The sequence below is a fragment of the Apis florea genome, unplaced genomic scaffold (genome assembly GCF_048593485.1).
Source record: "Apis florea isolate Af1SG1 unplaced genomic scaffold, ASM4859348v1 contig_3517_pilon, whole genome shotgun sequence".
Classification (NCBI taxonomy): domain Eukaryota; kingdom Metazoa; phylum Arthropoda; class Insecta; order Hymenoptera; family Apidae; genus Apis; species Apis florea.
The window spans coordinates 544015-562083 of NW_028256778.1; the positions used below are offsets into that span (position 1 = coordinate 544015).

The window sequence follows — 18069 nt, forward strand, 5'->3', positions numbered from 1 at the left end:
TAAAGTAAAAGATGAAGAAAAATTCGCGAATGTATATTAAAAACGATATCAATTAAACTGTGCTTCGATTTTGAGAAAATTGAAAAGAAGGATTTAGTCAAAAAAAAGAAAAAATAAGGAAACAGATTGTGAACAATCCTGATAAAAATGAAAAGTTTGAATGGTTCATATTAAAGAATTATGTGTTTATTTAAATAAATTATCTGTATTTTTAAATGCATTGTTTAAAAATTGAATATTATGTTTATAGGTATATATTCATAAAATTCTTTAAAATTATCCATTCTTTTTCAAACTATAAAAGGAATATTTTAGAATAATATTGTTTAAAAAAATTTGAAATTAAAATTATAACTATTGAGCAAGAGTTGCATTAGTATTGAGAGGTATATTTGAATAATAAGACATTCATGGAGTAAAATTAACTTTTTTGATAATTCTTATCAGTATTAAAAATAGCTTAGTGGCAATACTAATTAATCTTGAATATCATTATCCAATCTAAATTACCTAGTAATTAATGCTTATCTAACTTTTTAAATTAATTACTAAGTTAAGAAAAGATTAATGTTTTATCTAACTTTTAAATTGATCAAAATATAGAGAACAAAGTGCTAAATAACACACAAATATCCTCTCTCTGTCCATTAATGTTTTCAAGCTTTTTTAAATTGCGATTTTCACAATATCTGAGATAGTATAAATTGCAATCTTTCCTCTATATAAGATAAGAAAAATTAAAAACAGAATTCTTACAAAATTAAATAAAAAGAGGAACATTTTATTGCACGTTACAAATTTAATTTTTGAATTAAATGTGCAAAAACCTTTGATTTCTTATAATTATTATCATATATTTATATATTATTCAGATATAAATATATTAAAATAAGTAACTAAAATTTACTAAGTTATTAAAAAATATAGTAACTAAATTTATTAAAAATACTAGTAACTAAAAACGATACTAGCAATTTGTGATTTCTTTTAGATCGCAATTCATTTGAGAGCCACTGCTTTAAGCCAGAATCATTTGACGATCGTTTTCCCCAATTTCTCTATCCAAGAATCATTTAGGTTAATTCCTAATTGGTAATATTAACAAATTCGCAAAGTCAACGTGTCCCGGAAACCAGTTACCCCGATTTATGATATCGACCTTAATACATAATCCATTTCCATAGAAGTACTAGACTAAGTGAGTTTCAAACGTCTATTTCATCCAGAAACGAGAAAATTTGCAATTTAAAGGTGCGAAATCTATCCTAGTTTCCGTAAATTTTATCGACAACGATTTATTTTCGTTCCATATCTATCGATTTTCTTAGCTCTATTTATCATTTCGTTTTCAATTCTTTGTTGAGACAAATAGAAGAAACATCTAGCAAGCTGCATGCCATATGCGTTATTCTTCTTTTCTTTTCTTTTTTTTTTTTTTTTTTTGATCTTCAACGAGTAACGTGGCTTCTTCCCACGACTTGTCAACTCTGATTTTTACATAACCTAAAAAAGACACAAGAATTGAAGTAAAATCGTAAACTAAAGAATCATTGCCAAAACTGGATAACATAAATTAAGCTTACATTTCCAATTGTAGATTGATAATTAAATTTTCGTTAAGATATAATTTTTAAATAAGATAATTATTTCATAACATATTGTTATTGAATAACTTTTATCTGCATACACGATGAAAAAAGAAGTAAGAAAAATGGAAAGAAAATTTAAAAGATAATTTTCGAGACTAAAATAAAATTTGGAATTTAAAAATATTCATTAATTATAATTACCAGCAAATCAAATTGAATAAGATTTTATTCTTACAATGATTAAAAATATGTAAACTCTTTTAATAATATTAATATTAATTTCTATTCTATAGATAGAAACATAATTATACATTATAATTATATCAAATTATTTTTATAATAGTATCTTAACTTTACTTTTTTACGTACAACATATATTTTTAGGTTAGTAATAGAGTTTCATCTCCGCCATACTCTGTTTTTCTTTCTCTCTTTCTTGCTTCATCTAGTGCAAAATTAAATTACCCACAATTTTAAAATAAGCTTCAACCTTAAATCTTTTCCCTACTTCAAACATTCTGTATATACTTTACTCGAATATTACTTATTCTCGCATTATGTACTTATCTTCAAATCAATCTGGATCGATCGAGAAAAAAAGGTAGAAGGCATTTACTCTCGATACGTTAATGAAGAGTTCGGTAGGAATAGGCCGAAAAATGTTCCAGTTTCGTTTGTAGAAGAAGTAAAATAGGCGGTCCGTTAACTTTTCAACTGAGAGATCGTTATTGGAAACTCTTTTCGTGGAAGAAAACTCGTTATCTGCCGTCTGGATGGGTTTTGTGCTTGGTACGCATACGACCCAACGAAAGGGATGCACAGGAGTCAAACGGAAGGAAGGGCGTGCGGGGCCACCCACTAACACTTGAAATCGCACCGTATACACGTCATGTGCGTGTGCCACCGACTAATCGATAAGTTTCTCGACTGTTGGCTAAACAATATCTAGCACAGTTTCTCATGATTCTCAAAGAGAGATTTCTCGCGGCCGTGTTCGTCAAATTGAACATCATAGGTTCGATCGTGTGTATGTACCACTATGGAAGCTTTATGTTTGCGCGCTGGCCGAGAAATTGAAACTGCAATCGAGCACTGACCGCGTCGATCACGTTGAACACGCGATCGTTATTATTGGTAACCTTTTGTTCGAATCTATTCGTCGAAATTGGACTATATGACGTTCGAGAGAATGCCATTTAGAGAAAACGATTGGAACTATCGATATATCGATATTCGATAGAAAATCATCGAGTTTCGAACAACTTCACTCGTGTCTAGTGATAGAATAAGGTTAAGTCATATTTCGCTTTCGTGCCTAATTCCGAAGATATAGTGTTTAGTGCTGCAATCTAATGGCGATTGCGTAAACTGTATATTAATATATAAATTGATAAAATAAATGAAATTATCAAGTAAAATTCGACATTTTGTTATTATATATACATAGTACATAGTACTATTAAATTAGAATTGATAAATTTATTAAAAAAATGACTTTATACCTACTTTCTAAATACTGTTTCAAATCTTGCTTTCTTTGTGTCAATTTTTATTACATTGAGAAATAAATAGTAGAAACGAAATTTCATGAAACGAAAAACAAAAAGGAAACTTCAAAAGAATCATCAATTATTAAACATAAAATATAATAAAAGTCAATCAAGACTACAATATATAGATTAATTTTCGAATGAAAGAAACCTCAAAGAAAACAAAGTTTGTTTTCTCCTTACCTTACATTCCATTTTCGAAGATTTATCAAATCTTATCCAAAACCTTTTATCTCCATCACGAATCGAAAAACCACGAAAGACAATCCTGTGCACACGAGCAGTATTCGTCTCGTTTCGAACGAATGTCGCACGAATTGTGAATGTCGAAGGACGGAACATAGGTTAGTAGTATCGGTCAAGGTTAAGCAATCGATGCTGGAAATTCACGCGGTCCAAGCGGCTGTATTGGCATCGGGCCTTGGCGCGGCTGGCTACGCCCCTGTCGAGTGGGGACACCCGTGAAACAAATAAACCCTTTTTACAGACGTCCACGAGGAAGTTGGAGCGTCGCGTCGGCTTCAAAGCGATTCAACCTCGCGTTTCGGCGTTGAGAACAATTCTCGAATGTCGTCGTATTTCTTTCTCCCTCTCTCCCTTCCCCTCGCGAATATCCTCTTTACGATTCCCTCGCGGTAGCAGTTCTTTCTTCGGGAATAAGCTCCTTAGTTCGCGAAAGGAAACGCGACAGGAGGAGAGAATTAATTTCCACGAGAATTTCTGTCTTTCTGTCAAGGACGAGCCAGCACGTGGACAACGAACATCCGTATATCCGGGAGCATATAGGCGGAATAGAGACTCGGCCAAGGTCGGACAATGAAAATCCTTCTGACCCTGTAATTATTTGGCATTGCACTTTGGCTGAACTCACGGCCCTGACCATCGTTCTCGATGTGGTTAATTTTCGTTCCTGGCTCCCGACTACTTGATTAAACGTATATGGGAAGGAGACGGATATTGTTTGGGTTGCAAGAATTTTGGAAATATGCGGAAATGCCAAAGGTCCTACGAAGAAAAAAAAAAAAAAAAAGAAAACCAAGGTTGATTTAAAATTTATTATTCTTCGTAATCTAATATTGTAATCTCTCTTTTAAAACTTTATAATGTTTTCTTATAGTATAGAATAGAGATGAAATCGATATCAATAAGATTACGTGTGACGTAAATTAAATTAGATTAGATTAAAAACAGGCTGTTAAAAAAAGATTAGAGAAAAGAACGAAATTGATTATACATACAATCCAAATTTATACTCTAAACATTTATTGCATTTTTTTGATGATAAGAGGCGAGGTCAATTATTTTAGATTAGATTAGGTTAAGTAATTTACAACCAAATTCCTAGAACTGTTTTATCTCTATATTTCATTTTTATCAAAAAAAAAAAAAAAGAAATAAAAAGCATAAAAAAATATTTATAGACGTTTAATAGCGTTCCAAAAACGAAACTTAACCTTGCACTTTGACGACCCTGACTTCTCGTTCATGACATAACTAATTCGCCCCTGCCTTCCTAATACCAGTCGAGGAGAAATCCATGCAACGAGGAATTTTGGAAATGAGAGCGGAAATCGGGAACGCGAGACGCTCGTGGAGCGGCGGAAATGTGGAAACACGAGGGAAATTCCACTCGAGAGGAAAGAAAACTGGAGGGAGAGACAGAAAAAGACAAAGATAAAAGAGAGTGGAGAACGCAGAAGTTGGGTAGGATTTGCAGAGAAGGGTTTGAGAAGAAGGAGGGAAAAAGTGGCGTCGAATGAAAATGTGCAAAGGAGGAAGAGATATTTGCGAGAAGACGCAAACGTGGGGAGGAGGAGGAGTTTCGTTTTGTCGAATTCGTGAGTTTTGCTCGAGGAGCTCGAGGCTGAAGCACGCACAAGAGCAAATGAAGGGTGAGGCCTGAGATAAAGGAAGCAGAAACGAGTTCATTCAGAGACTTGAATAAACACGAGCCAATCTATAACGATGCGGATAGATTTCGGATAGATCGTTGTGTATTTGATATGGAAATATGGAGATTGATTGAAATAATGGTGTAATAATCGAGATTTATCTCTTCTTGCACCGATAAAAATTATACATTCGATAAATGGATTGAAGGGGGTGAGACGCTCGAAATCACTCGAAAAGTTTCGAAACGTACTCGAAACGTTTCGCTATTTTGTTCGAAATCCGAATGTAAAGGATGATTCGTATAAATAATTTATTGAGATCGATTCATTTTTATTCAATCGAATGTGATCCGATTGAATTTATTCCCTGACTTTACCATTTGTTTCAATGGCGGTCTCGAGAAAAAGTTTCGAATTCGAGTTTAAACGTTTTATTATTCGTCGAATGAAAAACTTTCGCACGTACGTTTCTTAATATATTATAACGTGCATTTTACTTATTATTACAACGATGCTAATTTTGTATCTTTCTTCTTTTTTTTTTTTTTTTTTTTTTTAATTTATTCAAGATTGGTGTACCGTCGAGTATAATTAAAAGAATTAAGACATATAAAAATAAAGTGAGAATAATAATGAGAATAATGATACGATCGTTGTAACAAATTAAATTCAATTATAAGTTGAAAGTCAGACTTTGTTGCCTTGAATCAAACGATCCATCCTATGCATCCGATGAATATTCAAAACAGGAGGAATATTTTTCCGGAAACCGAGTTTCAATGACGGACAGTGGCTCGGATCTTTGCATTCACACGCTTGTTTGCATCCTGATTTTTCAACCTTGCGGCATCACAACCGAGGAAAATTGCATAACCGAATTCTTTTAACGAGAAAACTATCGAGAAGGATGAAACACTTTTGCGAACAAGTAACTTGATTTCAACAAGCTACTAATTCTGTTTCTTGAAAAAAGTTATAGGAGGAAAGTGGTGGAATCTCGTGTTGAACTGTAACCGGGGAAGAGAAAGGAGATAATTGGAACTCGTTTAATCAATCCGGATAAAAATAATCTAGTTATTTTATCAAAACAGGACGTTCGTAATTATGTAGCTTGTATTTTTGGTTAAATTAGAGTTTCTTTGATTATCACTGTTTTCTTATCTTTTTGGGTTGGCTGGCATATTTTAAATTTAGTTTTACATTTTTAAAACGGCACGCTATAATTCTTAACAAGATAACAATTTTTAGTGACGTTTTTTACAACGTGAAAGATAATTCGGTACTTATCACAGTTTCGTTATTTATTTGAACAAATAATTGAAAAATATTAGTAAATGCAAGATTGTTAACATCATATGTATTAAACGTTATTTATAAAAATGTGGTACAACATTTTAACAAAAACAAAATCGTTGATTAGATTAGACAATTCTAGAATTATCTTAAAGTTCGCACCTCCCTTCCATACTTTCTATTTTCGCCGAACAAGTGATAATATCATCACCGATAAAAAAACGATTCGAAACCTTGGAAATAATTGGAAATAATTCATTAACTGATAGATGTCAAAATCAAAATCAATTCTACTTCACTGGTCGGGCCAACTTCGAGAAATTGATTAACATATCTCTGGTCAATTTGCATATTTTGCGCGTTTAGGCGATAAAGCCAACTTTTCGAAGAACCGAGTAAGAAACGTTTTCTAGATGCAATCGTTATTTCAAACCGGATGCGACGAGAATATTACCAACTTCCTCCGACAACAACAAGGCGAATTTCCAAATTCGTGCGAATTACGCGAAACGAATAAAAATCTCCAAGTAAAAATCATCGAATCGATGTGTAAAAGGGAAACAGGAGAAAGAGTGTGCACCGGTGATGAAAAAAAAAAAAAAGAAAGAAAGGAAAGTCGAAGAAAAAAGTGGGGTAACAAGTTGTGCCCCGAAGCTTCTCGCTCTTCCGACAGAGACGTGGAGGACAAAAGAGAAGAAGGAAAAGTCGTGGGGAGGTGTCCGATGTGTACGTTTAATCGTTATAACGATGAAAAGATGGATTTCACTGGAATACTGTGGCTGGAATAATCCATATACTCGTGCAGGAAGCGCGTTTTAAACGCGGTGAAGGATTTAACGAGCGATAAATAAGGAACGGAACAGCACGGTGAAATGAAGGACACGCGACTTCCTTCTTGAGGAAAATCCAGTTTTATATTATGTTAATGCGAGCAAGGTGATTATTAGATCGTTTGAAGAATGAAAGGATGAGAGAATGTTTAACAAGATTTCTAAAGTTTTCGTCGAAAGCAAGGTCGCTTGTTCCAATATGGAAATATCACACTTTTTCTTCGAGTTTTCTTCCTTTCCCTGGAGTGGTTTATTAATTCATTATATTGAAGTACAGTTTTATGATAAATATCCTTTTTATACTGAAACGATTAATAAAATGTTATTGCAAATTGTAAATTTTAATGAATTATTATTTAACGAATTATATTTAATTTTATTTAATTGCAAAATCGTTTCATATGCGATAATCTGACGCGTGTGTTCGTATAAGTGAAAGTCGAACTATCCATATTCAGTTTCAGTTTTTATAATTTTTAAGACGATCAGAGTTGTTCCTTTTTTTTAATTTTTTTTAAATTCGTATTATATCGTCATTGAATATAATCCAGTGTTACTATAATTTTATCTCGTATCATCATCGCTGTGTATATCAGTTGGAGAAACGAAAAAATCAAAATTGCATCCAATAATTACTTTTTAATAATAATAAAACAAAACTTATCAGCGTTTTCAACAATTTCTCATATTACAAGATGTTTCTTCGTTCCTTGTTAATAGAATTGCAATACTTTTTCCGTACTATTTTATGAAAAAGAAAGTTTTATAAAACTGATTCGCTTCTATTTTTCAACCTTTCAAAAGCTTTCATAGTGTAACAAATGGTCTCAACCATCGTTTGCAATTGTCCGATAAAACAACGTTATAAACAGCTTTATAAATGGTTATTCGCATCATATATTATTTTTCTGTTACAAAATCTGACGACGAGATTCGTCATTCTTCGTTCATTATTCGATAACAGCGTTAGTTGGATAACGCGCCAACTCGATACAAAAAGAAACAACAAATCGATTCTCATCTTCAAATCATATTTTGATAGAAAACGAACCAGCCTCTTCCCTCTCCGCGTTAATACTCAACTTGGATACGATGATACAACAATACGTAACAAATAGTAGACGGCCATCTAAACGAGATCGGTAAAAAAACGATGCAAAAAAAAAAAAAAAAAAAAAAAAAGAGCCGAGCCGGTTTCGGACAACGGTTCTTCTTTGGCTCGGAGTCGTTCTTCGGGGCGAGCGGATCGATCGAGGTCCACCTCGATGAAATCTCCTGCCAACTCGGCCACCGAACACAAAGTTCCCGGACCACGGTGTTTCAGTTCTCGCGTGATTCTGCGAAATGGCGAGAAATGTAGGCTAACGTGTCCCACCCACGCTTCTTTCTTTTTTTTTTCCTTTCTTTTTCTCCCTCTTTCTCTCTCTCTCTCTCTCTCTTTTTCTTTCCACTCGTGGAAACAGTGTCTCCGTAGAAAAGATGAATGAAGAGGAAGAAGCGAGAGAGAGAGAGAGAACGAGAGGAAAGGCGGGATTGGATTGGCTGGGACGTTCGCGCATGCGCGAGCATCGCGGAATTTCAAACGATCGAACGGACCACCCACGCGAAACGGATTCTCTTCTGAGTATGACACTTAGCCCGTGCAAGGGGCACGTGATTTCCTGAGGACAGTGTCACCGATAGTTACCGCTGTTGATTGTTACGATCGTTATGATTAATGTTCCCGGCCACACGATCGTGTCGTCAAGCATTAGATAATTCGAGGATGAAACCAGTGTGACGAGTTGTTTCAGAAAGTTTCAAACCGTTTCAAAGGCGGAACCACAAGGAAATTTGCCCGTTAGTATTAGAACATTTCTTTTTTTTTTTTCAAAGAAATGAATATTCGTTGAAATAAATATTTTTACTTCATTAATTGTCGCCATTCTACCGAGTATATTAAACGTTCACGATGCTTGAACGTCTTCTTTCGGACTTCGGATTCATCGATTCTTCTTTATTTCATTCTGGATACAAAGTAGTCGCATTATATATATATATATATATATATATATATATATATATATATATATATATATCGATTCTACGCAGTGACTCAGTCACGGTGAATGCGGTTATATTATAATTCTATAAGCGGTTTTTGGTTTTATCTCTCGAATATATAAAAAACTGCATAGAGTGTTCTTGACAATTCGCGAAATGTATATAAGTATGTAGAAAATAATTGCAGGCCAATGGTTTGGTTTTTTCGCCACCACTGTCAGTTGCACGCGACTCGTATCCGGAATTTATGTCGCGAGAAAGAACATTCCAAGGGCTGGACCATCCCGGGGGGGGGGGAGTTTTCGACCGTGTAATTTTTGCTCGACTTACAAACTGGTTTGACTGGTGTTACGTCGCGTGGAATTTTGGCGGATATTCGTCGAATGCACTCGTTATCGAAACGAAGAGTAGAATTGATCGATAAATTTCTAATAAAATATTTTCCTCGGTTTTGAAACACGTAATTATCGAAATATTCATTTCAAGTAATAACCCCTCTAATAACAAGATAATCAAGGGGAAACAGTTACAGTTTTATCGCCACAAAGTAATTATCCTCGAATTGAATAAAATTAGAAGACCTCTCCCCTAAGAGAGATCTGTAATTATGCTGCAACATAAACAACTCCAAGACCGTGAACAGGTAAAAAACTTGACAACTTGACATAAAGTACGACTTTCAACAAATCGTATCGAATAAAGATATCGAGGAAGAAAGTTCAACCCTCTCGTGTATATCCGATCCTAAATATAAACGTCGTTCAGGAAATCGGTGTACACGGTACGTGAGAACGATTAAAGCGGCGGAACACGTCCGAAGGCACTTCTGTAACGTGACCCCTCGAGTCGATAAAAATCAGGGTGAGCATCTCGATGACACGCAGGATCCCTCCCAACGTATCTCCCCCAGCTCTACCCCCTTCCTAAACGCAGATATGCGCACGGTTATACGAGCCAATGGCGCGGCCGAGTATCGACATAATCGTTCCCGTGGATACACGCAGAAATATATTCCCTCCTCCTCCTCCTCCTCCTCCCTCTCTTTCTTTCCATGCCAAGCGTTGTAATCGGGTGTTTCCTCATCACGACACATTGAAGCGGTGTCAGGTCCTCGACGATGGTCACTCACGCTTCCATGACCGGGGCACACCGGACGACAGGACATTGTCCATTATCGCCGTGCCCTCGTCTCCTTCTCCCCTCCCCACCCGCCTCCTCCTCTGCCGGCGATCAACCAGGGGAGGGATTTCGCACGCCCGCCCCCTCCTCCAGCATTTCTTTTCCTCCAACTTTTCTCTTTCGATTTTCGCGCGAATCCGGGACGGGAAACGACGCGTTAAACTTTCTAACGCGCGTTTCTCCTTTCAAGTGTTTCTCACTGTCGCTTTTCTTTTATCGGGAGGGGAGGAGAATGATGAGATATCGATATCTATTTTATCGAGGCCGAATTTCGAGATTTTTGAAGAAAAATTTCTTTTTCCTTTTCTTTTCCAATTACTCTTCTATTTTAGTATGAGTGAAAAAAATATGTACTCACACTGCTCGAATATAATTTTTGGGAAAGAAGAGAAGAGAAACGTCAAATTTATCATAGCGTCGTCGCATTAACAAGAAAGCCCATACCGTTGCCTCGAAACGCGAGAACTCGTGTTTCAACCCTTTCTCACGAGATTCATGCGAAGTTCGCGCTGTCTCCCACGCGCGCAATCCATTTTGCACCCACCCCCGCCCAATCTCCCGATCCTCGTGGACGCTCTATTTCCACAGCCCTTTATTCCACGACGGCCGATTCCACGGAAGGTCATGGTTCAAGGCAGGCCAGAGCCTTTCACGTTAAATCGAAACGCTTATCTCTGATCTGATTTTGCACGCGCTTCCTCCCTCCCTGCAGGGGTGAATCGCACGGCCCACTTGCGATTCGTTTGTTGCACTTCCCTCCACGTGAATCGCGAGCGCCGACCTCTGCAGCTTAACCGCTCGGAAATAATTTTGTAAAAAGAGAAATAATATTTGGAAGGTTGTTAAAAGAAGGGAAGGAATGGAGAAAGTTGTAATAAACTTGTCGATAGATTGTGTGAGAATTTGGAAAAGTAACGGTGGAAATTTATTGTTTTAGTAGAAATGCAAAAGTGTTACAAATCATTACTTGTTAGTAATCGTGAAAATTTCCTTTGTTGGAAAAATAACATTGAAATTGGGGAAATGAAAGTTACGAAATTCTCGTTGATAATTTAGGGGAAAAAGGATTAAAAAAAATCGGACCATTAGTGGAACTGAGAGAAGTGAAACTTACGAAATCTTAAGTTAAAACTGGGGAAATTATGAAAATTTTGTTAAAAAAAGAAATTAAGAGTTCCTTAGAGCCAAGGAATGAAAAATCCTTGTCAAAATCTAATTGTGAAATTTTTGTTTGAAAAATGAGATTGTTAGAAAAATATACTGCGCTTCGAACACAATGCTTGTGCTATTAATTTGTTTCAGACGTGTGGATGAACCGAGAGAATACATCTTCGAGCAAAGTCAAAAGGACCACGTGAAAGAGAAATCTCGTAGAAACTTAAATCGTTCTCACTGACATAGATCCGAAGGAATCGTGTTTCTCCTGTAATAACTTTTTCACGTCGAAGAGTACACGTATCATTTTCCGTACAAAGATCGAACAATCGTCGAAAAATTTGATATTAAATTACGATCTCGTTACTATAAAAAAAAAGCACCCGTTATATCCAATCGATTGTATTCAATTTCCAGATCACGATCGTTGTCGTGCAAATTGTGTTCGTCAAACATTCCTTGAAAGAATATTTTTAAATTAACCATTATCAACTGGATTATTCACGATCATCGTGGATCTCCTTGAGATCGAGGAATGCTCGAGAAATTCAGAAAATTCTGCACAAGGAAAACGAGAAGAATAAATGAAAAAAACATGCATATCACATCTCATTAATTCGTCTCGTCGATCATCATTATAAGAAGTGGTGGAAAGAATTTATCAGGTGATCGATCAATTACGTACAGCCAGAAACTCGGTTTCTCGCAACACAGTTGTTTCTCGAAGGTCCTTTCACTAGAAGGTCGCGCACCACGTTCACATCTCTCTCTCTCTCTCTCTCTCCCTCTCTCTCTCTCTCTCTCTCTCTCTCTCTCTCTCTCTCTCTCTTCGGACCGACGAGAGAAATTTAAGGTCGTGCGAATTGTGCGAGCCGATTTTAAACACAGTTTCGTTAAATTTAAAAAGACAACCCATTTTTCAATATTCACAACTTTCTGTATTGTTTACTTTACGAATCCAATTAGCTAAAATCTCTTTCTATATTAAGATGCAAATGTTTTTTTGCAGCTCAATGTCATTTGACCGCTGATGGTAGGAATAGGTATACATGAAATGTCGGTAGGTTTAGTGTTAAGAACATCATTTCTTCATCGCAAAATGAAATGAACAAAAATTATTACAAACATTATCAAATCATCCTCCGTATATATTATAATAATAAATACTTTCCCTTATTAATTAAAGAATTCGAAACAGGTCCGTTTCTCGAAGAACACCGAGCTCCAAAGACGAAGAAGCTGACTAATTACGAGGCCAGCCACCGTCGATTGTCCGCGATTAAACTTATCAACCGAAAAGAGAGAAAAAAGAAAAAGAAAAAAAAAGAGAGAGAGAGACTGCGTTTAATTAAACGAGCCTCCGTATCGTATCGTGTCGTATCGGCTGGCGTCGGCCAGTCTCCGCGGCGGAGAAGGGCAAAGTTCACGGTAAAAAAAAAATCGGTACCCGCGATAAATTTCCAAAGCTTCCTCCCCCTCCTCCGACTTACGGCCGGAAAAAAACCGAATCCACGTGAATGGAAATACCAATCGGGAAATAATAAAATGGATGGAAGGGGGTGGTGCCATTTTGGCAACGGTCCAGCCGGCTTCCGGTATTCTCGAAGGCGTCACGAGCGAGGGACAAAAGGGAAGAAGGTCTGAAAACTTCCAATCGAGAACAATATATCCTCCTCCTCCCCTCTCCTTCTTTATACGCGGCTCATTTTCCACGCTGATTTCGTTCCTCGAAATCACCATTCGAATCGATTTAAACCCGTGCCAAAGGGATTATGGATAAACGTGGCGAAGTTTCGGGACGATGATACCGCCTCAACTTTTCCCTCCTTTCCTCGAGTGATGGACTGTGCTAATTTCTCGTTTATACAGTCTCTCTCGTTTTTCTTTTTTGTTACGTCGAAGAAGTAAGGGAGAATATATATATATGTATTGAGGTTGATATTATTGATTAATATTGGTTCCAGTGTTGGTTATTAAAAAAAGAAGTTTATCGAGAAAAGTTGAGGATAAATCGTGAGGACTCGTCTCGTGTACGATATTCTTAGGTACAGACGACGGTGAACAAGTAATTTATATACATTGTGAAATATCGAACGATTGTTCAATTATTCTTTTCCTATGGATATCGATAATTTGAGAAATATTTGAAAAATGTATTTGCAAGGAGGTTCGTTTTCGAAGGAGGTATATTTCGAAGATTATCGTTCGTTGGATTCGACAAGGATATGAAGTTTCGCGGACACAATGTCGTTTGGAATTAATGCTTCGAAGAGTAGTAGAATGCTCATCTCAGATTTACTTTTCTCATTTAAAGTTTCGAACAAAGTTGCCATGTGTCTCTTGAGGCACAGGCGCCTATGGTGCAGTAAACACATCGTCGAGGGTAATAAGGAATTCCCTTCCCTTTTAGTCTCCAGATGCTCGTTTCAAAATGCTCTACTAACAAATTTACTACGTGTACGCCTACGTGTTATAGGTGTATATATATATATATATCGTAAGTTTAGAAAAGACAGGATATAATGTCTGTAAAAGTGGGCCACGTTTTTTTTTTTTTTTAAGAAAAAATTTATAGAGGAATATGATCAAAGTTGAAAATCTTACTCTTCCTAGAATCCTCGACATATTTTGTTAAAAACCTTAAAAATAATAGAAATATATTCATTTCTTATTGATCCATATTGACAATTTTTTCTATTGAATTGCTATTAGTTTAAATTTTATGATCATCGATATTCGTTCACATAGAAGAGACGTTTTACGATCTTTTAAAGGAATAATGTTAAATTAATAAATATTTTGGAGATAGATATTTGGAGATTTTCAAAAGATTGCGAAACATTCTGTTTTACGCGTAACAATAGCTTAATAATAGTCGTTAAAATCATCGCTGTACTCACGAACTGTAAGTCAAGTACAATCGCGAAATTTAAAAACTAATAATAGAAAATATTATCAGTAACTAATAAAAAAAAAAAAAAGTAATAATATTATCAATATCAGGAAATAAAAAAATGAACTTGTTTCCACATCTTATATACTGTTCATTCCTCATTTCTAACTCGTGAACTGCGAAATAAAAACAAAAGTCTATTTTTTAACTATCTAAAATAAAATTACCATTCGTTTGAAAAGAAAATAATAATATTTTCAACGATGATCATCATAAATTTCTTCCTTCCTCTAAATTCATTACTTTCACAAACGATCTGATGTCAATTTGTTCGAGGAAATAAAACGAATTACAAAACACTATTTCATTCTTATCTCATCAAATGGGATGTTACAAATATTTGACCCAATATAAATATAAATGATAAATGATACGATTCTAGCTCTAATATTTCAAACGATCGTGTACAATTTAATAATCTAAATAAAATGTAAAAAAAAAAAAAAAAAATAAAACGAAAAGTCTATCCAATTTAAATATCAAGTGTTCGCGTTAACACACATCCGGTGTCGACTACGACTACCAACGAAATATGTTAGTTGAAACCACTGGTAACTGGAATTTATGTCGCGTGCATCTTGTACTTGCACACGTAGGAACGTTATATTCGAAGGAAGCGTACGATGTCGTGCATAACACGGACTAAATGTAAATACTAAGAACTCCAGATCCAGTGAAATATACGGTTGAATATACATACGATCGACAATGGAAGAACGAAACACAATCGAATCGAGTGTTGTCTGAAATAGCGAGGGATTCCATCTCGTGGAAAATTCATTTGGTTCAAAAATTGATGAGAATATTCGCGCAAATATAAAAGGTTTATCGATTAATATAATCCATTTCCTTACAAGATAATGCATGAAAATCATTTTGCGCATCGATGAACAATAACACGAGAGGAAGAAACGTTTAAATATTTCTTTCAATTATCAAGAATAATGCTTCCTTGTTTCGCTTTTTCTATGAGATTGTTCAATAGATGACACGCATAAATAGAATCATTGGGATTCGTTCCTCTTTTTGCCTTTCTCCTCCTTGTTAATAATCGAGTTAATCGAACATTAACGATCCACGAATCGATCTATTGTTAGGGGCACACGCGGAGGAAACAGTGGCCGTGTAATGATATCGGCCAACTGTTGCTTTTAATACCTGACCAGATGCCAACGCGCACAGGTTACCCGGTGAATGCTTTTCTACGAAAATTTATCCACACTTCTTCCTCGAAATCGGATCGATCGCGATCCAAAAAGCTGTTCCACAGCTGTTTCGAAAATTACACACGCGTATACTATACATGTTCGTTAACTAACTATAGCTACATACATAGAGACACGTGTATACTATATATTTGTAGTACGTATTTTAATTACGAACGCATCAAATTGGACCCGCAATTACTTTAATAATAAAAATATCACGATGCGTTAAAATTAATTCGTGATATTACGTGATGAGAAAATTTATTAACTATCTATATAAATTATAATTATACAAAATTAAATATATATATATGTATTTATTATACGTTTTTATATTATTGCTACTTTACATGATAATATACAAATTCTAATTATATTTATCTATATATAAAGAAAATCCTTGTAAATTGATAAGATTCTGCCAAAAACAGCCGATAATATTAAATATTATCATTAACAAATCACCGATAAGTAATTTATCATATATAAAACCGATGAATCATTTTAATTCCGTATTTAACTCTAACGCAACTCTACGTGTCACCAATATATTATAAGTAATATATAATCAAATTATATGAGTTAATATAATAAAATTATAACATATGAATCATGCATTTAATTTTACCTTTACGGTATCATTGGTGCATTACAGCAGATAATAAAATTATGTAAATTTTAATTCTGACTTGTATTAACTTTGTAAAATAACGAATAATAATCTTTCTTTCGTTCACATGTTAACATCCCGTGGCGTACGTTTCGCACACTGAACTCATTTGAAATTTTTACCACTAAATTATATGCTACGATGATGATTTATTTAGAATAAAAATTTGCCAAAAGCGCGTCTTCTTGATAATTTAAAATACATATTGTAAGCAAATTTGTTTAGATTTAGATTGATTCTGAACGCGTGTACAAGATCCATAAAATCGATCCAACACACGATATACGTGAATTCGCACGTTATTTGATAAAATTCGAATAATAGATAGAAGCCGAAGAAATGCTTTCCAGATGCTCATGAATAGTGTATCTCGAACGGGAACCTCGAAATAACGTGGAGGGATTCGTGGAACCGCGTGGACGAAATAGGAAAATTCCTGTGAAATTCGCGTGGGTTCTTCGGATAGTCGAGGCACGTTCCAACGAATGGAACGAGAAGAAAAAAGAATAAACGCGTGGAAAAGCTCGGTCGAAGATGTTGTCGTTCGAATTTTGCTCGAAACGTGTCGCGTTGATGACATTACAATTATATTTGATCTCCTTTATTCGAACATTTGTCACGAATCCTGGCAGCATTGTACAGGAGAATTATCAATCATTATTGCATTTGTTTTCATAAATATTCAACGAACTTTGTTATTGTTTTAATATCAAGCGTATTCGAGTAAATTCTATTGTGAAAAATTGTAAGAAATTGAAAAGTCTGAAAAGTGATAAGATTTTTTTTTTCTTTTTTTTATTTCCTCAATTTATTTCAACCATACCTTTATGCACTCTTAAAATTGTACACATGTGTATATATATATATAAGAATCTTTAAAGTAGAGAAATAATACGTAAGAGATATCCACTTTTTTCTTTAACTCATTTATAACCATCGATAACCAAGATATGCATTTATGCATGTAGGAAATTTTTATTACTTATTTCTTTATTTTCTTCAAACTGTCTTCTAACTTGGAAAACTTGAAAGATACACATGCAAGATATATGTTTTTTTTTTTTTTATCTCATTTTAGCGTAGATTCGAAACTATAGTCACGAATCGTTTATGAATCATTCTACAGAATCCGCGGAACAAATTTAGAGTTTTGTGGGCGTGGGCAAATTGTACTACGCTCGGCACGTTTTAACTCTTTGAACCGACTACGTAAATAACACGCGTACTATTTCTTGCCTTACTAGGAAATAATGAATAGAAGCAGATCCAAAATGTCGCTCGTTTATTATTAACGAAACAAGTATTATGCATTCCTCGGTAGAACTCGTCCACCATTTCTCGATTGACGAAAATCGGACAGATGCCAAGAATATATCGATATCTTGCGTGACGTCTATATTGCTAAGAGAAATTTCCTTTCCACGTGGAAATTTCTTTCCAAAATTTAACAGTTCAATCTCGAAGAATTGCCATTTCAGAAGAAGAGGCAATATCCTCTAATTGAAAGCAATTTCGGAAGGAAACACACACGCCAAAGAAAGCTTCTTATTTCGAAGGGAATAATAAACCCTTTTCATCAAATATCAAGATTTTTTTTTAAACGTGATTCGCGTTTTCAGGCCAGCTTCTTCGTATTTTATATTTATTCGAGAGGAAGGAGATAAGAAAAGGAGATCAAAACTGAAGAATGGAAATTCTCATTGAATT

General features: G+C 35.0%; 1 protein-coding gene and 1 long non-coding RNA gene across 4 annotated transcripts in view; both read right to left on the bottom strand.

The window, feature by feature from the left end:
• LOC100869407 (uncharacterized) overlaps positions 1–18069 on the bottom strand; it is a 65571-nt gene that overhangs the window by 41610 nt on the left and 5892 nt on the right. The window lies entirely within an intron of this gene.
• On the bottom strand, positions 761–2768 carry LOC147656645 (uncharacterized). Its single transcript, XR_015294051.1, has 2 exons — positions 1959–2768; positions 761–1503 (listed from the first exon to the last, which is right to left on the bottom strand). It is a non-coding gene; the product is annotated as an uncharacterized LOC147656645 (long non-coding RNA).